This window comes from Eptesicus fuscus, chromosome 16 (assembly GCF_027574615.1).
Source record: "Eptesicus fuscus isolate TK198812 chromosome 16, DD_ASM_mEF_20220401, whole genome shotgun sequence".
Taxonomy (NCBI): domain Eukaryota; kingdom Metazoa; phylum Chordata; class Mammalia; order Chiroptera; family Vespertilionidae; genus Eptesicus; species Eptesicus fuscus.
The window spans coordinates 35934158-35960043 of record NC_072488.1 but is presented as its reverse complement, the minus strand read 5'-3'; the positions used below and the strand labels follow the sequence as shown (position 1 = coordinate 35960043).

The window sequence follows — 25886 nt, the reverse complement described above, 5'->3', positions numbered from 1 at the left end:
GGGCATTCGGAGCTTGCTGAAGTAGGTATGGGTGGCATAAAGTCCCTGGCACAGGCCAGAGATGGTCCACTCTCTGGGAAAGCATCCCTCTGGGATGCAGGCACAAAGCCTGGAACACAGCATCCCATCGGAGGCTACAGGAAACAAACCTGGGGGATGCCGGTGAGCCTAGACTGCTGTGTGGGGGTGCAGAGAGAAGGAGGGTGCAGAGGGGATCATGCACACCGAGATAGTCAAGGTGCTGCTGGAACTGGAACTGGAACTGGAACTGGAACTGGAGGGGCCTCTCTCTGCAGGAGCTCAGCACATCTCTATGCATGGCTTGGCCAGGAGCAGCTCAGGGCCGCTGCTCAGGACTAATATTGGGTGGCCAGCTCACTAGATGGCTGGGACCATGGGGTCTACAAGGTGCACACACATGGGGCTAGGAGAGGGTGCAGAGAAGCAGTGACCTGGGCTGGGTGCAGGCTCCCCTGCCACTGCTGCTGCCAGAGCTGGCGCAAGCACAGAGCAGCCAAATGCCAGAAAAAGCTGTGCCCGGCAGGTCCCTTGGAGTGCAGGAAAGGCAGCAGGCTCTCCGGGGGCCTAAAGACACACACTCAGTACACCAGGAACCAGGAGGGGAAATCCCTTCTTCCTGCAGCTCCCTCTTCAGAGCCCTCAACTTACAGACGGCAAAGGACCTGAAGGGTTCCTATCCCTTTTCACAGGCCAGGCCACAAGGGTGGGCTTGGAGCTGAGAGGCACAGGTCAGAAACTGGCACGAGCTGTAAATCTCTGTACCACCGACTCGAGGTCGTCTCCAACCACACACATTTTTATTTGATTCTGAAATTAGGAGAAAAGGCCTAAAACACGGGTCGTGTACACTGAATTGGCAGATAGTCAATAAACACATGACAGTTTATTGTCTGACAACAGGGGACGCGGCAGGACCTGAGTGGAACTGGAAACAGGGTAGATTTTATAAATGTGGGGAGAAACCGGGCAGGCAAGGGATGGGGCGAGGGCACAGGGTGTGAGCAGGTAGAGACTGACACAGCTAGTCTGTGGGCAGGTGGGTTCTGATGTCACACTGGAAGAGGAGGTCAGGGCGGGCGGGCCCAGGGCCTCTCCAAGCCTCCGCCTCACCAATAAATGCTGCCCCTGGGGCACTGCAGGGATGTGTTTTCTCCCACAGCCCCTCAAGAAAGAAACAAGGGAAAAACGAAAAACGCCAAATTGGATGTCCATGTGGATTGCAAATGGCTTTTGTGTCCACTGAGATTTAATTTCTGTAAAGCAGATTCAGTCCACAGCGGGGCAGGAACAAGGTCATCTATCATCAGCTCTCTCATGCACCTCTAAGGGAAAACAGGTATTTGGCCTGGTTTACCAATCACTAACCCATGAATTGTTTCCGATTTTCCCTATAATTAAAAAACAAAACAAAACAATGAACAACCTCACGTGTGTCTTTTTCCTGCCTTATGTTTCCTTTGGAAAAATTACGATGAGAACACAATTTTTTTAAGTCATTTAGAATATAATCAACTAACTCCCCTCCCTTCCCCTTCCATGCCCCAAGCCAAAAAGAAAGGCCAGGCTGGTTTGTCCTCGCACGGAGCTATCTACACTGACTGTGGACACTGTCCTTTATAATCTTGACGAGAAAGGCACCTCCTGCTTTAATTTACACCCTCTCTTTATATGCTTCCTTCCTGATTTTCCGAATCCCCATGCCCTTTGCCCATTTTTCTACGTTGGGACGTGTTCATCTCATTTAATCTTCACAAGCTTCAAACTGTGAAGCAATCAGTCTGGGGTCACAGAGCTAATCCTGGTGGAGCCAGCACTTCGACCTTGGGCCCTGACCCCAAGACTAAGCTTTCTTCCACACAATGTCACTCAAAGAGGATTTGAAGAAGTTGCGCTTAAAAACATAATTTAGAAGCTAAAATCATTACATTTGTGGACACCCAGAAGACGTAGACAATTCTGAAGCTTAATCAGCACGCGAAGGGAATAATGTAGATAAAATTGCAGGTTGAGAACTGTTCCCTGCTTTCAGGCGCCCAGAGGTCCTGGTCTGGTAATGCAGTCCCTTCCTTACCATGGGCGACGTCCCTGCAGGGGTGTTAGGTATTTATCCACACTCAAGAATGACAGATTGGCAGGGGCTCAAACTGGCTAATCACAAACAAGTCCAGGCAAACTCTTTGGCAGCGCTGTTTACACAGAGAAAATGCTGCTTTTTCATTCCCCTCCCTCCCAGCACCACAGCCTGAAGTGAAGGGCACCCGGCACAGTCCCACGGCCTGGGCCTGCTGCAGGTTAGCGCAGAGGTGGTCTGGAGCCCAGCTCTCCTGCCTCGGAGAGGAAAGGTTGCCACTTGTGCAAAAAAGGTGATGGGCCCTAACCGGTTTGGCTCAGTGGATAGAGCGTCGGCCTTCGGACTCAAGGGTCCCAGGTTCGAATCCAGTCAAGGGCATGTACCTTGGTTGCGGGCACATCCCCAGTAGGAGGTGTGCAGGAGGCAGCTGATCTATGTTTCTCTCTCATCGATGATTCTAACTCTATCCCTCTCTCTTCCTCTCTGTAAAAAATCAATAAAATATATTTAAAATTAAAAAAAAAGGTGATGGAAGAATACGTGTTGGCCACAAACTGAGCCATCTCACCCTGTTTTCTCTGTAACATGCACACAACAATCCACACTCAGAGCGTAATCCAGTTTCATTACCAGAAAGAAGCTACAAGAATATCTTTACCAGTAGATGAGCTTCTTTTACGTATAAGCTCCTCTACTCCAACCGCCTCATTTACAGAAGAGGAAACCAAGGCTCACCCATAGGGAGGAGAACCGGGGTGGTGAGAATTATTAGTGACAACGTCTGTTTTGTCACTGTCTACAGATTCCATTCTAAGCCTCCTAACATAAAAAAACATAGAGGTCAATTGCCCAGCATCACCTCTTATGGTATCTTCCTGGATCTCTCCCACCAGGTGGGTGTGTTTTTATTACTTCCCCTCAGCTGTCCCACCTGACTTATCACACCTTGTTGTTAACAAGTCTGACACACCAACAGGAAGTGTGGGCCTCCAGGAGTGGGGCTGGGCCGTGTTCATTTCTATATCTCTGGTGTCTGCCTCTCAGACAATCTATCAGGCAATAAACTTGAGGACAAACAGTACATAAAAGGGGTGGAGCAGTAAAGGAAGGAATATTAACTTTTATTCTTTGATCTTTTTGATACACTGCTCTAGACAAATCATTGCTGAATAATTTCACGCACAGGCCCTACATTTCCAGGCCCCCCAGACCCCTGGCTGTCTAGTTGCCGATCCCTCATTCCCCCCAACCCCTCCTCGGTCCCCGCCACCCCTCATCATAAGGGTCATCAGCCTTTTCCAATTCTGTACTTTCCCCTCAATGCCTCATCCCTCACCCACTGGGACAGCAGTACCTGGGGTCACATCGCAGGAAACAGTCTCATACAATTAAATCTGTAAATAAACTTAGGCCCAAGGAGTGGGGAGGGGAGGAAGGAGGCAATTAAAAATTAATAAAAAATTAAAAAATTAATAAAAACCCACAGAGCATAAATTACAGGGCTGGACTAGAAACAAAGTTCCATTATATAAACCCACAGTTATCAAAGTGACCTTGAATAAATGCTTCTGGAAGTAAGTAGGCCATCAGCCATGGTTTGCAATCTTGATGCGGGGAAGTGGGGGGAGAAGGAAATCTGGTGCCTGCTGTGTGGGCACTTGTGTCTGTAGACACGTAGAGAGAAAAGCTGGTGAAAATCGATTAAGAAAGAATATTTTCAAATAGGTATTGGAAAAGAGATTAGTATCATTTTACATAGCAAATGCATGCAAATTTCAATTAAAGACTAACTGAGCCTGGTCGGTGTGACTCTGGTTCATCGTGGACCCTTGAACCAGGGAGTCACGGTTCGATTCCTGGTCAGGGCATGCAGGAGGCAGCTGATTGATGATTCTTGCTCATAATTGATGTTTCTCTCTCTCTCTCTCTTCCTTCCTCTCTCTGAAAGCAATAAAAATAAATTGATAAAGTCAACTATATAAAAATTAAAAACTTAAAAAAGACTAATTAAACTAAATTCAAAGTTGACTTCCTCAAAGTTTTAAAATTGGCTTTAAAAAATTACATCATTCCCCAGCACTTAATTCCCTGGCTTGTGATGAATGACCACAAACAGAAGTCGAAACTTCAGATTTTAAAACAATCACCAAATGTTCAGCCCGTGAGCAGCCAAATTCAAGCCCCCATGTCCCCTGGCACAGAGATTCATTTATGTCATTTCCACCAGGTATCCTACACACTCTCAAATCAGCCACCGACCGGCCAAATTCTATTAAATTACATTTGGCAATTCTTGTCCCCATCAAATGTAGAGCTGGAGAGCATCTTCACCAAATAAATAAAAGTATACATTTGTCTTCCAAAATATAACCTCCCCAAATCAAGAAAACATGCTGCAAGTTAGGACTGCATATAGCATATTAAAGTTAGCCTTCTTCCCCCTGGGTCCGGCCGAGACCAAACCAGAGGGAGTCGGACCTCCGTTACCACCATTTGTCCACCATCCAGAGCTGAGGGGTCAGTGCTGACATGTACACATAAGGAACTGGTGGACATTGAAATTGGGTCTCAAAAGAACTGTTGGTCCAGAAAGAAACTCACTACAGACTGATCCATCTGCCTGTCAGCATAACTATTATTGCTCGTCTCACATTCAGTTCTCATAAGTATATATCTAGTGACATATGATCTCGCTCATCTAGGGGAAATGATGAACAACATAGACTGAGGAACAAGAACAGAACCAGAAGCAAGGAGGCATCGATCGGACTATCGGGCCTCAGAGGGAGGATAGGGGAGGATGCGGTGAGGGGGAGAGTTCAACCAAAGGACTTGTGTGCATGCATATGAGCCTATCCAACGGTTAAGTTCAACAGGGGGTTGGGGCATGCGAGGGGAGGGGGGGGGATGGGAATGGGGGGATGAGGACAAATATGTGACACCTTAATCAATAAAGAAATTAAAAAAATAAATAAATAAATAAAGTTAGCCTTCTTTTATAACTTGAACAAATACTTAAATTACTACCAATGACATTCATTGTTTATTTTACATCTACACTAACAAAAGAGAAAGATGCAAATTGACTGTACCTTCGCGACGCCCACCAGCCCATCAGGAGTGAGTATGCAAATTAACCCAAAGAAGATGATGGGTTAATTTGCATACGCAGGCGCCAAGTGACCCGGGGGCGGCCACTCAGGGCCTCTGGGCAGCGAGAGAAGGCAGGGCCTGAGCAGAAAGAGGCGGCTCCGGGGCCAGAGCAGAAAGGCGGTGCTGGCAGCCAGGGAAAGGAAGGCCCATTCTTGCACGAATCTTCGTGCATCGGACTTCTAGTAATTTAATAATTGCTTTGGGAAGTCTCAATTTCTCGACTGTTAGAATGAAGGCTTCCAGTAACGTGTTTTCTTAGAGAGCACTCGCCTTTGGTTACAATGAAGGGGACACCAAGGAGCAACAGGCACCACGCACGCACCTCAGGCTCCAGGACTCCCGAGTGGAGTCCCTTAGAGAAGCAGCCCTGAGATTACTGCCTGACTCTAACACCATGCACGAAAATCACAGAACACTGTGCAGAACTTGCATGTGCAGAGATTTAAATAATGTTGTATTAAACTAAAAGGAATCAACAGGTCTAATGCCTTGGGGGAGGAAGAAAAAAAGACAAGGAATGAAGAAATGGAATGGAACTATCCAGGGCACTTTTTATAACAACACAAATTAACAACGGCACACCAGGCCCCACCATCCACAGAGGGCTTGTCCGTGTGCCAGAAAGCACGTCGAGGATCCCGCTGGATACACAGTTCTGTGAAGTGGTTACTGAGGCATCTTCATTGTACAGGTAAATGAACTGTTCCCAAAAACTTGTCCGAGGTTCCCAAGACAGAGTGGACGGAGGGGGCAGGCACTGCGGCCCAGATGGGCCGCTCCATCCAGCAAGTCCATCCCAGCTGCTGTCAAACCTGAAGCCAGGCATGGACTGAATGACTGGCACAGCCAGGGTGGAGGGGAGGTCAGCATCTGCATCTCCACTAAGCATTCTCACAAAGACCTGATCCTAGATCCAGGTGAGCCACCTTCAAGTCCCCTTCCCGAGGCCTCAGCACCCCTACGAACTGCTGTCCTCCCCACCCACACCTTTGCTCATGTAGCTTCTCCCAGCCTAAAATGTCCATTTTCTTGCTTCTCAATCCCTCCCCATTCTTGAAGGTCCAGGTTAAAATCCCACTGCCTCCTCCTCAATTCCCTCAGTGCATTATATTTCATCCTCCCTCTTGGCACTCAGATTCCCCCCAAACTGAAGCCTCTCAAAAGGAATACCAAGAGCCCATTACCTAGAACTCACCCCCAACCCCATCAATGCTTCCCAGCCCAGCTGGTTCCAGGTGAGCCAACCAAGATCCACTCTCCTCAACGCTGAGGGATGCAGGACCGAGGCGCCCCACCCTCCACGTGCTGTAACCATGAAATGAGCACCAGGCACTGCTCCCTACACACACTGAGTACCCAATTAAATTGGGCTCCCCCGCCCAGCCGGCATGGCTCAGTGATTGACCTATGAACCAGGAAGTCAAGGTTCTATTCCCAGTTAGGGCACATGCCCAGCTTGTGGGCGTGATCCCCAGTGTGGGGTGTGCAGGAGGCAGCCGATCAATGATTTTCTCGTGCCATTGATGTTTCTATCTCCCTCCGCCTCTTCGTTCCTCTCTGAAATCAATAAAAACATATTTTAAAATAAATTAATAATTATTAATTAATTAATTAATTAATTGGGCTCCCTTGGGAAGCCACCCCTGCTCCAGAGTCAGGGACCACCCTCCTCCCAGGAGACGACCTTTCTGGTGGCAAGCGGCCCTGGGGTGGCAACTTCAGAATGGGGTACCAAGCAAGCAAAACGGTGTCCCCTCTTCCCAGACTCCGTTCCTGACCCTTTTCCCTTTCTCAAGTGTTGTTAAATTTCAACAAGTTACCGGTAGGTGCTTGCTTTTTTAAAATACCAAAGTAAGTCATATGGATTGAAAATACATATCCTCAGAACAGTGACATTTTGGCCTCTTATCCAAATGTCCTATGGGGGGGCGGGGGGGGGGAGGTTCTGTTCAACCAAGACTTCTGACGACATATTTAAAGGAGAGATGAAATAGCAACATCGCTCTCTGTGGTCACCTGCCAAGAAAAATTTACTTGCCAAAATAAAAGGACACATGTTGTTTGCTTAATATATGAACACACTACTGAGCCGCTTAGAAATGGGGCCTCCTACCAGGTTTAAGTGCAGTTTAAGTCACCTAGTTTTAAGTATGTCTGTGAATGTCACCTTCACCTGTCACAGGGGCAACAATCCTGGCGTTTCTCCTTCTGCCCACTTCCCCCTGGGGGTCCATGCACTCCCATAGCGTCTACTGTCTCTACAGTGATGACTCCCACACCTGGAGTCCAGCGTGGACCTGCTCTCCCGCTCTGGCTGGCGCTTACACAGCCTCCTAGTCATGTGTGGGGGAGGGACAAGAAAGAGGCCATCGTGCTGAAACCAGTGACGGCCTCCTAAGGCCTCATCAGATCACTCTCTGTGTCTGTACTTGTTTGAAACTTTTCATTATTAAGTGGGGTTTTTTTTTAAGAGAATCTATCAGAACCCTGAAGGAAAAAAATCAGAAGAGAAACATTCAGTTAAAAATAGGAGTATTCATGAGAGGTATTTTAAGTTCATTTGAAGAAAATAATTCCTTATGCAGTGGAGGAAGAACATTTAAATGGCTGCATCTCATTTACTTCAAGAACAAAAGTGACATAAATTCCTTATAAAGCATTGTCAAATTCAACCATAAAAATAAGACATAAAACCATATATCATTTGTTCCAAACGTTAAATATTTAGAAAATACGGTAGTTATAACAACCCCACTTTGACCCTTTCAATTCTAAACAAATAGATTTGATTCTGAGACATCACAGGCTTCCCAAGGAACAATCTGAGCCAGACTTGAAGGGCTTTGTTTTGTTTTGTTTTGTTTTTTAAGAAACACAAAACACAATTGTGTTATAGCCTGATCAGAGAAGCAGGTGGATGTTAAGAGCTTTTTAAAGAAAATAAACAACAGAATTCTGAAGCACAAATTTTAAGTCACAGCAAACTCATGGTCCATAGAGGTTATATAACCTTACTGGAGCGCTAATACTTTCATATTCACGACTGCACTGGATTCAAACAATCAGTATGTGAGGCTGGCAACGCAGGCCTTTTTTTCAGGGGTGGGGTGGAGGGCGGGAACAGAAGCTACTAAGTGGCTGCCATCGTTACAAAGCTATTGGAGGTCAGCTCTGGGACCAAAACCGACTTAAGTTCTCCACATGGACCAGTCGTCACCCTTTCAGTAAGTCACAGCCCCAACAGACGACCATCGCTTGCTGCTCCCTGGGGTTCGCTTCAGTGGCCATCTCCACTGTCTCCAGCTCCAGCTCTGCCTCCCCAGGGGCTCAGGCACAGGCTCCTCAGGATTTCCCTCCCTGCCAACCTCCTGAAAGAGTCCCGGCCTTTGTGGTGCCATGACTTTCCCAACCCCCTTCACCCTCTACAACCTTTGCAGTCCTTGGCCTCTCCTGACTGTCCAGGATACCTAACACGGCTGGCCTCCACCTCGACTCCCGCCTCAAGTTCAAGACCACCCCAATCCTGATTCTCCTCTTCCTTATTCTCTTGCACCTTTGCTCCTGGCCTCATCACCCCAAATGGGAGCTCTCCACAGTTCTGGGCTCAAGCCTATCCCTACCCCCATACTCCTGTCCCTGGGTCCGCTTAGATACCACTGCAGCCTTCAATGTCCTAAATGTTAAACAGTGCCCTGTATCTGTAGCTTGCCTCTTCCACACCTCCTTGAATTTGGATTCCAAATCCCATCCCACCCACCATGAGAGTCTTTCTATGTCTCACCCCCCTTCAAATCAATCAATCAATCAATCAATCTCTCTCTCTCTCTCTCTCTCTCACTCTCACTCTCTCACACACACACACACACACACACACTTGAGCTCACTTTAATTCTGTACCATCTCTGTATCCCTGACTGGGTTTGAGCCCTCCATTTTTCCCCCAGCAAGACTGATAAAGTGACTTAATTCAATGATTATCAAGCACCTAACTAAATGCAGCAGTGTTTAAAACAGACAGTGAAGAATAAAGTTATGTGGTCAGTTTTTATAAAGTTGACAAGTGCTTAGACAAAATATAAAGCAGAGAACAGGGGATGAGGATAAGGATGGTCAGAGAAAGCCTCTCTTCCCATAGAGGTGGTGGGGGGAGGAAGCAACTGCAAGAAGAGGGAACAGCCAGTATGAAGGCCAGAGGCAGGCCAGCTCGGAGACCAATGTGGCTGCAGTGAACTGAGCCGAGGGCCGGAAGAACTTTGCCTTGACTCAGAGGGAGACGAGGAGCCAGAGGATTCCGAGTAGAGAAATGTATGAAGTGATTTCACTTTTTACTTTATACATTTGAAGATTCCTCCAACTTCTTTCTGAGAATATACGGTTGTGGGGCAAATAGGACGCAGGGAGCCCACCAGGAAGCCGTCACATGACCCAGTCCCGCGCTCACACCTGCTTCTCCTTCACCTCAAGCTCATCTTCCAAAACTTACGCCTGACCATGACCTGTCACTACACCCTCACCACGAGAACTTTCCAGCTCACCATGACCTTCATAACCAGCAAGTGCCACTTCTCTGCGGCGTCATCAAGGCTGCACTGTGTCCTGTTACCCCTTCCTAAGCACCCTGCCCCCCAAGCCCAGGGGATCACACCTGCTGTTTCCCCCAGACACACGGCCACAAGCCTGCCATCCCCACTGCCCCACCCTCCTTTCTCTGCCCCTGAAGAGTATTCACCCTTTAAAGGCTAAGCCCCAACACCACCTCCTCGGGATGCCTGTCATAGCTGCCCCAACCTGGCACTTGGCTTCTGTCCCTAGTAAGCACAATTTCATCTGCTTCTGGTTAGAGTTTCTACCAGACTGCTAATTCCTTGAGCGCAAGAACTGTGCCTGACCCACCTAGGAATACGCATGGGGCCAAGCACTGTGCTAAGTATACACTAAGTACTCAATCAGTGCATGCTCTAAGTGAAGAAACGGCTATTTCATTATATATCCGCGTGAGGTCTTATGGGGCGGGGCGCTCCACGTACAGGCTTTCCTTCTCAGCCACTGCAATCTGGAGGCCAGGGGTCCCTCTGAGGGACTGCGGCCCAGCTCTCCTGACAACGGTCCGGCCACCAGTAGGAGCCAGGGCGAGGACAGACTTGAGCGTAGGCCTTCAGGGCCTCCTGCCCTCTCTGCCAGGTCTCTCTACGCAGGGCCACACAATCTGTTTTCAATTTGTGTCAAGTGGTGGCAATGTGTTTTTCCTAAGCTCATTTAAGAAGTGTACAGATGCAGCCCTAGCTGCTGTGGCTTGGTGTTTACAGCTTGGCCTGTGGACTGAAGGGCCCCGGGTTCAATTCTGGTCAAGGGCACATGCCCGGGTAGCGGGTTCAATCCCCAGTAGGGGGCGTACAGGAGGCAGCCGATCAATGATTCTCTTTCATCATTGATGTTTCTATCTTTGTCCTTCTCTCTTCCTCTCTGAAGTTAAAATTTATATATGTTTTTTTTAAAAAAGACACTAGTACACTATGATCAAGTGGGATTTATTCTGGGGATGCAAGGTTGGTACATTATCCGCAAATCAATAGATGTGATACACCACATAAACAAAATGAAGAATAAAAAACACACAATCATATCCATAGATGCGGGAAAAGCACCTGTTAAAATCTAGCACTCATTTATATTAAATATTCTCAGCAAAGTGAAAATAGAGGGAACATACCTCCATGTAATAAAATGTATGACAAACTCACAGACAACATCATACTCAATGGGCAAAAATTAGAAGCATTTCCCTGAAGATCAGGAACAAAGAGGGATGTCTGCTTTCACCACTGATTCAACATAGTATGGGAAGTTCTAAGCACAGCAATCAAACAAGAAGAAGAAATAAAAGGCATCCAAATTGGAAAGGAAGAAGTAAAACTGTCATTATTTTCAGATGACGTGATACTGTATATAGAGAACCCTAAAGATTCCACTGATAAATGTATTCAGTAAAGTAGTAGGATACAAAATAAATATCCAGAAATCAGTTGCATTTTTATACATCAATAATGAACTACCAGAAAGGGAAACTAAGAAAACCATCCCATGTACAATTGCATTTAAACATTTAAAATACTAAAAGACCTGTACTTGAAACATTATAAGCACTGAAGAAAGAAAATGAAGAAATACAAATAAGTGAAAACACATACCGTGTTCATGGATAGGAAAAGTCAACACTATTAAAATGTCAATGCTACCCAAAGCAATTTATAGATTGAATGCAATTCGTATCATGATGCCAATGGCATATTTCATAGAACTAGAACAAATATTCCAAAAATGTATATGGAACCACACAAAACCCCGAACAACCACCGCAATCTTGAGAAAGAAGAACAAGATTGAAGGAATCACGCTACCTGATATAAAACTATACAACAAGGACATCAAAACAGCATGGTACTGGCATAAAAACAGACATATTGATCAATGAAACAAAATAAAGAGCCCAGAAATAAATCCATGCTTTTATGGTCAATTAATGTTCAACAAAAGAGACAAGAACATATGGGATAAAGATAGTCTATTCAATAAATGATGTTGGGAAAATGGAACAGATATATGCAAAAAAAATGACATTAGACCACCTTCTTACACCATAGAGAATAAACTCAAAATGGATTAAAGACTTAAATGTAAGAATCAAAACTATAAAAATCCTAGAGGAAAAACAGGCAAGGAAATCTTGGACATTTCTCAGGGCAGTATTTTTTTCTGATATGTCTCCTCAGGCAAGAGAAACAAACAAACAAAATAAATAAACAAAAGGGACTACATCAAACTGAAAAGTTTTTGCACAGCAAAGGAAACCATCTACAAAACGAAAAGACAACCCACTGAATGAGAGAACATACTCGCCAATGATAAATTTGAAAGGGGTTAATATCCAAAATTTATAAAGAACTTATACAACTGAAAAAAAAAAAAAAAGGCAGTCCGATTTAAAAATGGACAAAGGACCTGAACAGACATTTCTCCAAAGAGGACATACAGATGGCCAATAGACATTTGAAAAGATGCTCAATGTCAGTAATCATCAGAGAAATGCAAATTAAAACCAACCACAATTAAGATATCACTTCATATCTGTCAGAATGGTTATTGTAAATAAATCAACAAATAATAAATGTTGGTGAGGATGTGGAGAAAAGGGAACCCTTGTGCACTGTTGATGGGAATGCAGACTGGTGCAGCCACTATGGAAAACAGTATGGAGTTTCCCCAAACATTTTAAAATGGAACCGCCATATGGCCCAGAGATTCCACTTCTGGGAATATATCCAAAGAAACCCAAAACACTGATCTAAAAAGAATACTATATGCATCCCTATGTTCACTGCAGCATTATTTACAATAACCAAGATTTGGAAGCAATGCAAGTGCCTATCAGTAGATGAGTGGATAAAAAAGCTGTGGTACATTTACACAACGGAATACTACTTGGCCGTAAAAAAAAAAAAAAGGAAGGAAATCTTACCATTTGCAACAGCAGGGATGGACATGGAGAAGTATTATGCTAAGTGAAATAAGCCAGCCAGAGAAAGACAAATACCATATGATTTTACTTACATGTGGAACCTAATGAACAAAATACTAATCAATAACATACTGAATATGGAAACAGACTGACGGCTGTTGGAAGAGAGGGGGACTGGGAGGCTGGGCGAAATAGGTGAAGGAATTAGGCAGAAAAAAGAAATACTCATAGACACAAACAACAGTATGGTGATTCCCAGAGAAAATGGGGAGGAGGAGAAGAGGTAGAAGAGGGGATAATTGATGACAGAAAGAGACTTGATTTTGGGTGGTGAACACACAATACAATATACAGATGCTGTATTATAGAATTGTACACCTGAAACCTGTGTAATTTTATTAATCAATGTCACCCCAATAAGTTCAATTAAAAATTTGAAAAATGACTCCCAAAAAAGTATCCAATAAAACCACCAAAACACTGGGGACATGAGCCCACTGAATATACTAGTATACCCCTTATAGAGTAAGATTATAAAAGTTGAAAACATTTTAAGTGGCTTTTCTGAAGCACGCATTAACAGCTGGCCCTGTGCTTTCACTTCTGAAACAATTATTTCACAAAACATAAAGCTGTAAGTTTTATTCTGGGCATCCTGGGCACTTACCAATGCCTCTTACTGAAACTAAACTCTTCTGTGGGCCTTTCAATAGAGTGTAAACTAGCTGTCATCTCTGCACCCTCCTGCACACCCGGTCACATCACACAGGTGACCCACCAGCTCTGAATGGGACATTTCAATGACTGTCATCTCATGACTTACAGAGGAAATGTCAATCAAAAATAATAAGGGATCAACTACTAAGAAACTATGTCTTATTTAAGCTAAATGCTAGATCAACAAAGTGCTGAATCAAGATTTGGCCTCTAGCCGAAACCGGTTTGGCTCAGTGGATAGAGCGTAGGCTTGCGGACTGAAGGGTCCCTCCCAGGTTCGATTCCAGTCAAGGGCATGTACATTGGTTGCGGGCACATCCCCGGTAGGGGGTGTGCAGGAGGCAGCTGGTTGATGTTTCTCTCTCATCGATGTTTCTAGCACTCTATCCCTCTCCCTTCCTCTCTGTAAAAAATCAATAAAAATAAAATTAAAAAAAGATTTGGCCTCTAAGTTTCAATGAGAAACCTTTATAAGTTTACTAGAGGCCCGATGCATGAAATTGGTGCAAGGGGCTCAGTCCTCACAGCCCCAACTTCATCCAGAAGGTTGTCCGGCTGTCCGGCTGTCCGGTCTAATTAGCATATTACGCTTTTATTATTATAGATAATGAAACAGCATATCAAAACCTATATTGTATAGTTGCTTTAGTTACCACCTTTTTAAAGAAATGAAAGGGGAATGAGGAAGCTGCATGTCAGGTACCGTGCTAGGTATTTTAGATGTTTCATCACGTTAATATTCTTAGCTAATCTACAACAGGGCTTTAATTCTCCATTTCACAAATGAGAAACTGAGATTCGGAGAGGTTAAGTAACTTAGTCACACTGTAACCACAGTCACACAGTAAGTTGCAAAATGGAACTCAAATCCAGGTTTGTTTCACAAAAGACTACACATTGTATGATTCTGTAATTCCACTTATTTGAAGTTCAAGAACAGACAAAACCAATCTGTGATGACATGAGTCTCAGCTAAGATGATATAAGTCAGAATATCAGTTCCCTTTGTGAATGAATACTGACCAGAAGGAGCACAGCACATTCTGGGCTACTGAAAACATTTACTTCGTGATGGGTGGTGGACACACATCCATCAGTTGCACACTTAATATTAGTGCACTTCACACACTTTACTGTTTGCTATACCTCAAGCTAAAAAAAAAAAAAATCCTCATTTGATTGACTCCAAAGTTCATGCTCTTAACCACTAAATCACCACATAGCCACACTGACAGAACACAGCCACAATCTAAAATTGATTCTCTTAGAAAATGAGTTTTTAAAAACATTCTGGTAAGCAACATACATCCTAACCACACCAGAGTGAAGAAATTAGAATAATAAATGTATTTTTAAATGCCACAGAATGAAAAGTAGATAGTATCAATTTCCTGGCTACTGGGAATTTCCACTGTAGCCATATCAGAATAAAAACAAACAATTTTTTTATTGATTTTATTCTATTTTTAATATGTTTTTTATTGATTTCAGAGAGGAAGGGAGAGGGAGAGAAAGAGAAATATCGATGAGAGAGAATCATTGATCAGCTGCCTCCTGCACGCCCCCTTCTGGGGATCGAGGCAGAAACCCAGGCACGTGCCCTGACCTGGAATCCAATGGTGATCTCCTGGTTCAAAGGCCTACGCTCAGCCACTGAACCAACAGCAGCCAGGCTGAATAAAAACAATTGTAAAATAAACCCTGCTCCAAGGGAATGTTCATAGATGCACAGAAAATAATTTGTAACAGTATTCGTAGAGCTATCTATGTAAATACCTAAACCTAAAATTACAGCTACTATTTCAAGACATATGTTATAACTTTATCAACAATGCTAACTCTCAAAAGAAGCTTGATTTTTTTTTTGGTTACAAGAATTAAAACAAGACTAAAGGACAAAGCTAATGGGCAAGGAGGATAAAACTCACAGTAGGGGCAACGCAGTGAGTGCAAAATCTCAACTAAGAGTTGTAACAAAAGAAAACTCATACAAGTAACTTTCGCGGCAGTAAAGTAATTGTGACACATACGCTCTAGTAACAAATTCTTCATCAAGTAACAAGTTCTTCCCACAGAAGTTTTGTTCAGACTAGCAAAGCCTCATCACCAGCCTTTGATGATGAAATCATTACATCAATTCTCTCAAAGCTTTATCCCACACATACGCACACCTCTTAATCCAAACCGTAATTGCCTCCCCAGAGAGAGGAATTTATTCTTCCTACAATGTGGAGACACATTTGGCAAGCACCTAGTAACAGTTATCACACCGTGGGGGGCAGGGAGAAGGCAGCTGGATCCACACCTGTTGGGTTTATGTGCTGTGGTCTTTACTAGGTGCTTTCGGGAAACCCAACTTTCAAATTGTCAGAGCCCAATTTAATTCACATTTTAGCCTTCTGTGCACACTAGAAATGGCAGGCAATTGACTGAAATGATTTTTGTTGCCCTTGGGCATCTGCATATATAAGATCAAAAGGCCTTTTATGGAAAATTTTCAGTACTGGTAATTTATACCCCACCATTGATGTGTTGTAATAGATTACATAACCAAATGTTATCCCAGATGCAAGAATCTCAATGTTTATAAAAGTAACTGTTTGCATTTATTAATTTTTAGTCTTTCATAAAATGTCCAATAAAACTGTCCAAAAAAAAAAAAAAAAAAACCTGAGTAGAGTCAAATAGTGTAGCTCTTAAGCAAATTAGAAAGAATTAAAAGCACTGACCCAGTATGTAAGGACAGAAAGTGCTTCAGGCATTTTCACAGCTCTGGGTCAGCACCCCCACATTATGTTTCTTTTTGTTGTTTTTTTAAACCAGCATTACCAGAAAACTAAAACTTAAAGTTTCAAGGTTTCTTTGTGAAACTAAAGAGTCACCACCTTTTCTCTTATCCCTGAATCAGTTGGAAAAGACCCACATATTTCTATCAAGAATATCTTAGCTTTGTACCAACAATGTGTCATGTAAAGAAAAATGATTAAGAATATTTGGACACATTAATTTCCTAATGTAACTCTTTTATATATTTTTTTAAGCCATCCATTTAAACAAAATGTACAGGGGGGAAATCAACCATAAATTATCAGTTTCACTTTACTATTTTTAGCAACTTTAGTATCTTTCAGTCAGACAAATCCAAACGGTTTCCATACCAGTTACTGTTTTTTCGTTCAAGGGGAAGTTGGTGCATGGAGGAACTTCTATACTGATGACACAATGTCCACCGCTCATTAAGCACTTCTGAACGGCCAGGATGCAAAGTTAGGCAAACTATTTGCCCTCAGAAACTACCTGGTAGGGTGGGGGGTGGCAATGGTAAAATATGTACACATATAATACCTTAATAAAAAAAAAAAAAAAAAAAAGAAACTACCTGGTAGAGCAGACATTACCATCCACAAAGCCAGATATGGAAAATGAGGCAGGGATGCTAAACTTGCCCAGGGTCACTGAACAGTACGGGGTAGAATCAAGATTAGTGAACAGTGAGGGTGGAAACTTTGAACTTTCGTGGAGAATTAGACCTTTTCACCATACACCTGCGCCATCTGCACAAAATCTCAATGGTCAGCAGTGACCACCTGCTGTAGGGAGATTCCTAAGGGGGAAAGCTGTATTCCAAACAGAAAAAGAAAAAAAAAAAGTCATTTCAAAAAGATCTAAAGATAAAGACATTTGATAAGGCTGGGCAGCAGGGAAAGGTTTACTCAACCTGGTCTTAAAATCTAATCTGATTTACGAGTACAGAGACTCCGTGTAAAACTCTCCCAAATTCCACCGGGCTTAACAACCTCTATTCAAAAGAAACAGAAGTGAAAACTAGGGCAGTGGGAAGTGGCCGCCCAGACCTCGGGTCAGTTGTCAAGATCTGATGGGTGCGACCACGAAGCGGCCAGAGAGCCCTTGGCCTGGGATCACCTCTCCCCGCCTTTCTAGTCCCAGTCCCGGCTCAGCTGGCCTCTGGCCTCATCGTGAACCATCCCATCACCTTCCGAGGCACAATTACTCTGGAAAATTTTATTACAACAAGTAGGAGCCCATTTCCAACAACTGGCTCCGCCATCTGAAATCTAAAGCAAACCTCCAAACAGGGAGGGGCGGGAGAATATAATTGTTGTAAACCATCGTTCTGCGAAGATGCGGGAGGGGGTGGGTAGGGGGGTCAGGAGGCCATGGGTGGTAGGGGAGCAAAGACCAGCATACCCCCCCCCCCCACGTTTCAGGCAGGAACGAGAGAGCCTCCTCGACAACCAGGGGTTCAAATGTGCACGTTCTTTTCACAGATGAGCCTTCACGCGGGGCAACTTGTGGGGAGTTCCTGGGGAGGAGCGGGGCTCCCCAGCTCCGAGTGTCAAGCGCTGTGGCCTGGAAATGAAGGGAACTCCGTCTTCTTGCCTCCAGAAGGGGCCGCCTGCCGACCCCGGGTCGCCGCCAGGACCAGCGCCCACAGCCCGCGGAGGGCACCCCCCGGCGCCTCCTCCCGGGAGGGGTTCTGCAGCGGCCGCGCTCCCGCACCCCCGCCCGCGCTCCCCCGGTCTGAGCCTGGCTAATCATTCACCGCGGGCCCGGGGAGCATTGTTTTAGAGGTCAAAGCGGAAGCTTCTCCCTAAGTTTCGCAGACCCCAGTCTGCGGGGACCCGGAGGGGGCCGCGGCAGGCGGGGGGAGGCGGGGAGAGGCCGCGGCGGCCCTCCGGCTTACGAAACACCTGATCTCCCCCTGCGGCACGGGAGACCGGCGCGGCGCCAGTGCGGGGTGCGAGGGTGCGGGAGCGAATTCACGCACGGCCCTGCTCCCCGACACGCCGGAGCAACCCCGAAGAGGACGCCCGGCGCCTCACGCCCCTTCGCAGTGCCCGCAGCACCCTGGCGCGGGCTCCCCCGGAAGTTGGGGTGCAGCGGGGCGGGGGAGGGGGGCATGTCCCGGATCCCCGGGCCCTTGGGATGGGGCCACAAGCTCCACAGACACGCTGCCGCGGGCTCTCCCGATCCCCTTCCAGTCCGAGGAGCGGGGTGGGGGTGGGGGTGGGGGGGGGTGGGTGCGGGGGGAGGACGCTAAATGCGGCAGGAGCCACCTGGGGCTGCTTCCTCCGCGGAGACGCCGGCACGGAGAGCGGGGTGAGGGCTGGAGAGGCGGGAGGCCAGTGGCGGGGGTGCGGGGAGGGGAGCTCCGGGGAGCAGTTTGCGGGGAGCGGAGCTGGCCTGGGGAAGTCGGGGGGAGAGGGAAGCGGCGGGGTGCCCACCCGCTCGGCCCTACCTTGTCCCGCAGCAGCTTCTGCTCCGCGGGGCGGGGGCGGGATAGCGCGGCCACATCCACGTCCGGGCCGCTCGGCGCGGCTCAGCCCGGCGACCGCCGCCGCTCACGCTCCATGCGTTGCGCCCGCGACTGGCGGCCCGTCGGTGTCGGCGACGGGAACAGCGCCGGCTCGGCTGGGGCTCCCGCACTTGTTGCCGCCGCGGCAGCTGCGCCTCGCTCGGGACCCAGCTCCCCGCCCAGTCGCCGCCCTGGGCTCCCGGGCGCGCCCCGCCCTCGCCCCCGCCCCGCCCCGCCCCGCCCGACCGGCCAATCAGGCCCGGCACCACCCCGCACGTCACCTCCCGGCCCCGCCCGCCGCCCGCCGCCCCCGGTCGGGGAAAGGCCCAGCTGCCGGCTGTCAGCGGGTCGGCGCCCAGGACCCGCCCCGGCCGGCGCTCCTCCCGGCTGCCCGGGACCGCACCTGGAAAGCAAAAAGGTTGCGCTGGAGGGAAGCGACCCCGAAAGCGGGCCCTCCGGGGGAAGGGGGCAGCCAGAAGTTCAAAAGAACTATGGCCCGTTTCCTGTCCGACCCGCACCCTGCGCGGCAGGCCGCCCCTCTGGCAGTAGGTCTGATGTTGGGGGCCTAAGCACGTGGCCTCGTTTGGGCTGCAGTCACCGTTTCAGGCCACAGCCGGTTTGTGGCCAAACCTCAGGTGCCTGGACGGCTGCGTCCCCGCAAAACGCGAGGTTCCACCGGGGGAGGTGGGGGGAGGGGGAATCGGGGCCAAAGCGGGACCTGACCAACGCTTTCTGCCCACCATTCTTAGGTGCCCAAAGGATGCCCTAGATTGCAAGGCCTGCGGGTGGCGCCCTATTTGCCACAGCCACCCCGTCTTCAGATTTGTGAAGCTGCTTAGGGACATGGCGAGGGGGCAGTTTTAGTTCCCCTTGCGGTGTCCTTGCAGGTTTCCTCGAGGATCCACGGGTGTCTCCGGAAATGGAAACGCAAAGTTCCCAGAGGCTGGGCCTCGAACCCGTGCCGCGGCCCAAGGGGCAGGGCGTATACCTCGGTGCAACCTAAATGGCAAATGGCTGAACTCTAACACACACACACACACACACACACACACACACACACACCCGGCTCCCCGGGGATGGTGGGGGCTTGGCGCCAAAGACACTCACCGGCCAGAACTCTGGGGACCGCCAGCGCCCCTGCGGGCTCGCCAGAGCACTGCATTCTAAGCTGAGCTGTGGACACAACCTTGGGGACCCCAGGTAACCAGGGGAGGTTGCCCTGGCTTGAAAGGCCCGGAGCAGCCAGCTTGTCCTGAGTGCGCTCCGCTGGAAGGTAAGCCCGGCCCCAGGCGTAATGGAAAGCCGCCTCACCTGCTTTGGTCCTTATCTCTCCGGGAAAAGAGCAGCGTTCCCCTTCTAGATAACGAGACTGAGGAATTAAGGACACTCCACCCTCGACTATTTGCATTTTTTTTAGAAGCCTTTCCGAGGCGGAATTAGCCCAAAATGGTTTCTGTAGGAATCTCAGGCACCTGTGCGCTCAGCCCACTCCGTTTTAAACTAGCGCGGAAGAAGAGCGCGTTGCTGGATGCGCTGAGCCCTGCGGTTCCACTGGAAACAGGAATTCTCAGTCAGAGCTAGGGAAGTTTTTATTTGCAGCCTCCAGGCCTTTTTGCTTTTGTGTGGATCACATGATTCTCCTAAGAGTACGGCATAATGTCCAAGAAACAAGTTGGATTTTTGCGAATTCATAGAAAAACATCTGGAAGGGTGCACACTGACTGGTAGTTACCCCAAGTGCGGGGTAGGGGTGTTGGAGGAGGAGAAATGAATTTTATACCTTCACTGACCTTAAATTTTGTACTTTTCCAGTATATTAACTTTCATAATTTAGAAAGCTGATAAACATTTTAGAGAAATTAGAATATCTTTAAGAACTCTACAGGAAGTATTAATTAATAAACAAATGAAGTCTAGATCTTTCATTTTGTGTCAAAACAATTAATTCTGAGTCCATGTGCCTTGGTTTAAATAAAGTATCTGTAAGCCGTTCTTTAATTGCTAGGATTGAACACTAACATCTGAAGATTCTTCTGTGCCATCGGATTGGTAACATTGTTTCTATGCATATGTGTCTTCCCTTTAACTGCACTCCCACTAGCCACAGACAGACTTTCAGGAACTGCTAGCCAAGGAGTTTTTCGTTAAGGAACTGCTACAACTGTCAGCTGGCAGCCAACAAGGAAATTAGCTTGTATCCTTTGCAGCTGCCAAAAGCTGTGCAGGCCCTGAAATTTAAAAAAATAAGGGCATTCTCTCCATTGAGCTATTAATTAATGCGGCTGAAAGTGTTATCTGTAACAGTTACACTGTCTCTAGGGACTAAATTCCGCACCCACTTGGCTGTAGTCTGTACTCTTGAGTTGGGGCTTAAGTCCACCATCATTAGGTAAAGATGTGTTATTTAGTTATTTAAATTAGATATTCATATGTTTAACAAATCTGTGTTGACCATCTACTAGGTACACAGCACAGGGCTAGGCACTGGAGTGGTGAACATGGCAGGCAAACTCTTCCTTCTTGGCATTCACAGTCCAGCTGGAGAGAGAAGGGCTTAACATTTAAATGCACTATCAATTACATAATTACAGCTGTGATATGAGCCAAAGGGAGTTTAGGGTCCCATTTGTCTGAGAAATCCAAGAGGAGGTGACATTTGAGCTGAGTTCTGAAGGGTAGCATCAGCAGCACAGATCCCCAAATCTCATATCCTAGAATGCTATGGACTTAGGTTGCTCCAGAAGGATAGCAGTGTTGTGTTAGTCTATTAACCAGTCCCAGGTGAGGCCATGAAAACTACAGGAAAAAACAGCCACCTCTGTCAATGGTTGAAATATTAATTACTAATGGAAAGATGGAATTATTCTTAGAATTTCAGTCCAAATCCTTTGGAACTTGCAAATGAGAAAAAGAAGGCCCCCAAATTAGCTTTCTAGAGGCCAAACACCTGATACTAGAGATAATATCGTGAATGTTGAACAATTGAGTTACAGGCTAAACATTATCTGGCTCCTAAAGCAAACCCTTCCCTCTCCCCCAAGATTACTTTGACTTTACAACAAGAGAAACATAAAACCTTATTATCAGATGAAGATACCAGAAACCAATATCATGATTCCAAGGGATTTGCTCCATATCCCATGGAGTCTTGATGCTAGAAAACTTCAGAATTCCCAGGTTAGTAAAGTCCAGCTTGTATGTGACATTGCGATGGGATATAAGGTCAGCAATTTGAAGGGAACAGTCATCTCTATTAGGATCATCATGTTATTTTGGTGAATGGAACTTTCATTAAGGAGAAATGCAAAATCATACTCCTAATTGTTATCAGACTGCAAAATTGCATGCTAGAGGAGAGGCCCATAATTGTAGCATCAAGCATGAGACAATGCCATTAATATGATTATCAAGGCATAAGCCTATTAGAGAACCTAATGCCTCTTTGCCAGCATCATCCTTTGTAAAGCTTTCCTGGGTCCGGAAACCATCTCGGTGGTAAACACAACTGTTAAAAAGCAGTGATTTCCAAGGGGCATAACAAAGATCTGCTGGCCTTCACCAAAGGTCAAAGTTGTCCAACTAAGGAGAGCACAGACGATTTCCGAAAAATTAAGACTTATCTGCCAACTCTAATTGGATCTTATTGAAAAAGGAAGTACCTCTAGCTCCAAGTCCTCTCTAACCCTGCAGCAATCCAGTCATGGTAATGACTGTGAGGTCTAATGGTCACTTAGAGATAAGCATGAGCCACCTCAGATGGACACAGGGGGTTAGGTCTTGGCTGCTGGTGGTGAAAAATCATGTTATGGAAGTCTACAAACTCAGATTCAGATCCCACTCTAGGAATAAGCCCTGTGTGTCCTCATAAGTATAGTAACACCTACTCAAAGAGTTCCCAGGAAGGGGAAATGAGGTCATATGTGACCAAGTGCCTGTAGATACTTGGTGCTTGATAAATGTTTGTTTCTTCCTTGGCCATGGCAGCAGGACCAAGTCCTCACCAGGATAAAGTACAGGTGGTATCTTGGCATAGAATTCTGGGCATTTGTCCTGGCAGTTTATAGGAGAAATTATTATTCTCTCCTCATTCCAAAGAGCTCAGACATCATCATCCTCATCGTCATCATTACCACGTAGAATGGAAGGATCAATTGGCTGTCCCTGGGAGGAGCCACTTTGCTTGGTCTTTAGGACCCAGTGACTTATAGGACACTTGCTTAGCAAGTCGTCTCACAGCAAAACAATCACCAGGATGGGCAGGCTCTCCTCATCTATAATAATAAAAGCATAATATGCTAATTAGACTGGATAGCCAGACGACCTTCTGGACAAAGCCGGGGCTGCGAGGACTGAGGCAAGCCACCATGGCTGTGAGGGCCGAACCCCTTGCACAAATTTTGTGCACCGGGCCTCTCGTTTAAACATAACAGTCAGATGACGTCAGAGAGCAATGGACCCCATGATAATCTTAAAAGGGAAGCAGGAAAAATGTAATAACATGGATGAATCTCAAAACATGTTGCATGCTAGAGGAGAGGCCCATAATTGTAGCATCAAGCATGAGACAATGCCATTAATATGATTATCAAGGCATAAGCCTATTAGAGAACCTAATGCCTCTTTGCATAAGTCAAACACAAAAGAATATACATGAAGTTCAAGAACAGGTTAAAACTGGTCTATGGTTATAGAAGTCAGAACACTAGTTGCTTTGAGGATAAGAACAGAATTAACTGGAAAGAGAAGCATGAAGGAACTTTCTGAGATGAGAGAAACATTCCATCTGTTGACTAGAATGATGGTTACATAAAAGCATACCATTGTCAAAACTTATCACACTGTGTACTTTGGATTTGTACATTTTATTGTTTATAAATTAGGAAGCACAGTCTGTAGTCAGAGGGGAGTGCTGGCAAATGGAAGAAAGAAGTAGGCTCCCCACTACCACGCCAGGCAATTTCTTCTGCACCAGATTCTGGGGCAGCTATGAACTGACATTTCAAAACAAACTACAGATAGGAAAGAATGCATTTTTCTAAAAATAAATATCCTATTCTGGGCCAAACAAGAGGTTCAAGCCCTTGTTCCTCTACAGTTTGCAAGCCTCTTCATCACCATTTCTTTCTTTTCTTATCTAAAACCATCCCAGAACATGGTTTTCCAGAGTCAGCATCCTTTAGGAGTCACTCTCCCTCTACCCTCAGCTGCGGGTATTATGGCATAATATTAACTCTATAAACTTCCTGCCCATATTGGCCTAGAACAGTGGTTCTCAACCTTTCTAATGCCGCGACCCTTTAATACAGTTCCTCATGTTGTGGTGACCCCCAACCATAAAATTATTTTCGTTGCTACTTCATAACTGTAATTTTGCTGCTGTTATGAATCGTAATGTAAATATCTGTGTTTTCCGATGGTTTTAGGCTCTACAGCAGCGGTTCTCAACCGGTCGCAACCCACAGGTTGAGAACTGCTAGCAGGGTCGCCTAAGACCATCGGAAAACACAGATATTTACATTACGATTCATAACAGTAGCAAAATTACAGTTATGAAATAGCAACGAAAATAATTTTATGGTTGGGGGTCACCACAACATGAGGAACTGTATTAAAGGGTCGCAGCATTAGAAAGGTTGAGAACCACTGAGCTGAAGCCTTGCCTTAGCTGTTAACATCTCAGGAAATTGTGCTGTGGATATTTTGTGTGTGTGTGTGTGTGTGTGTGTGTGTTTTGTGTTTGCTTTTGTGGCTGGTAAAATGGATGATTAGCACAATTTTAAAACATAAAGGGGCCATCAAGAGAGCTAATGTTGCTAAGGTTGTGAAAGAAACAATGATCACAGGCAGTTGAAGAGGTAAAAAAAACCTGTTGTGGATTTGGATAAATGAAAAGCAGCTAGTCAATGACAGCATTTCAGAGGCAATGAATGTGAAAAAGCGAAGATGCTACATGCTGGCCTCCTGAAAGACACCCGGGAACAAGTGCTGAAAGTGATTTGTTTAAGGCTTGTGGGGTGGTTCTATAAGTTTAAGAACATAAGTGTTTGTTTATAGAGTAAGCAGTACATTAGACATGTGGTGTATACAAGAAAACCATTGCCTGGAACTGATCACATGACTCTACCCAACCACAAGGACACCAAGTATAATCCTAACATGTGTCCAGAAGGGGATAAACCTGAAATGACTGTATGACAAAACCACTAAAGATTGCCACATATAAATGACCTTTTAGGGTTTCTTAGCTGTCCCAAGGTGCAAGGAGCTGGGTAATTATTCTCATTTTCCAGAAGTATAGAGGAGGCAACAGTGTCAGAAGAGCTTATTATATAGTATGTGAATTATGTCTCAATGAAGATGTTATAAAAAATAAAGACAGGTGAAAGACAGAGGAGCAGGATATATGACTATAGGCAAAACAACCCTCTCCTTTACAAGACTCATTAATATACAGCAACTTCAGGTTCCCACCCTGCTCATAACCCTGCACTCAAGAGAGGCAGGAGGTATAATGCAAGGGCTCTCAACGTGGGGTCCACAGATAGAGGGAGATGGTTCACAAACTCACCCCAAAATTGTAAGCAAAGCAAGTGTGTGTCAATGTTCATTTTAGGAGAGGAAGGATCCACAGTTGGTATCAGCTTCCCAAGGAAATCTGGGAAGAGTTAAATACTGACTCTGTTCATAATTGCCTAACCTCGGAAGCCACCCTCAAAGGTTAATGGGAAGAATAATGAACCAGGAGTCAAGAAACTGAGTTCCCACGCTGGCTCTGAGTCGCTGAGAAAACTTGGACAACTCGCCTCTCTTCTTCATTTACAAAGTGTCAGACAGGACTCACTGGTGTCTAAGATTCCTTCCAGCGAGGTATACACGATACAGGATACTCTGCGGCCAGGCAGACCTGAGTTTATATCTTGGCTCTACCTCTTACTAATTGCATGCCCTTGTGCAAGTTCTAGAACCTGTGCATACCTCTGTGCACGGTGACTATCCATGCAGTGTTCTTGGTGGGATTAGTAACCATGAGTGTCTCCACTGGAGGGCATGATTATTAAGTGATGGTTCCTATGAGTCTATGCCTGGCTTAA

General features: G+C 46.0%; 1 protein-coding gene across 2 annotated transcripts in view; it reads right to left on the bottom strand.

Annotated features, from left to right (window-relative positions):
* B3GNT2 (UDP-GlcNAc:betaGal beta-1,3-N-acetylglucosaminyltransferase 2) overlaps positions 1–18975 on the bottom strand; it is a 31264-nt gene extending 12289 nt beyond the window's left edge. For both annotated transcript variants that reach the window (XM_054728473.1, XM_008147561.3), the window contains exon 1: positions 18739–18975. The gene's annotated coding sequence lies outside the window, so the exon portion shown is untranslated. The remainder of the gene's footprint in view (positions 1–18738) is intronic.
* Between the last annotated feature and the right edge of the window lie 6911 nt (positions 18976–25886).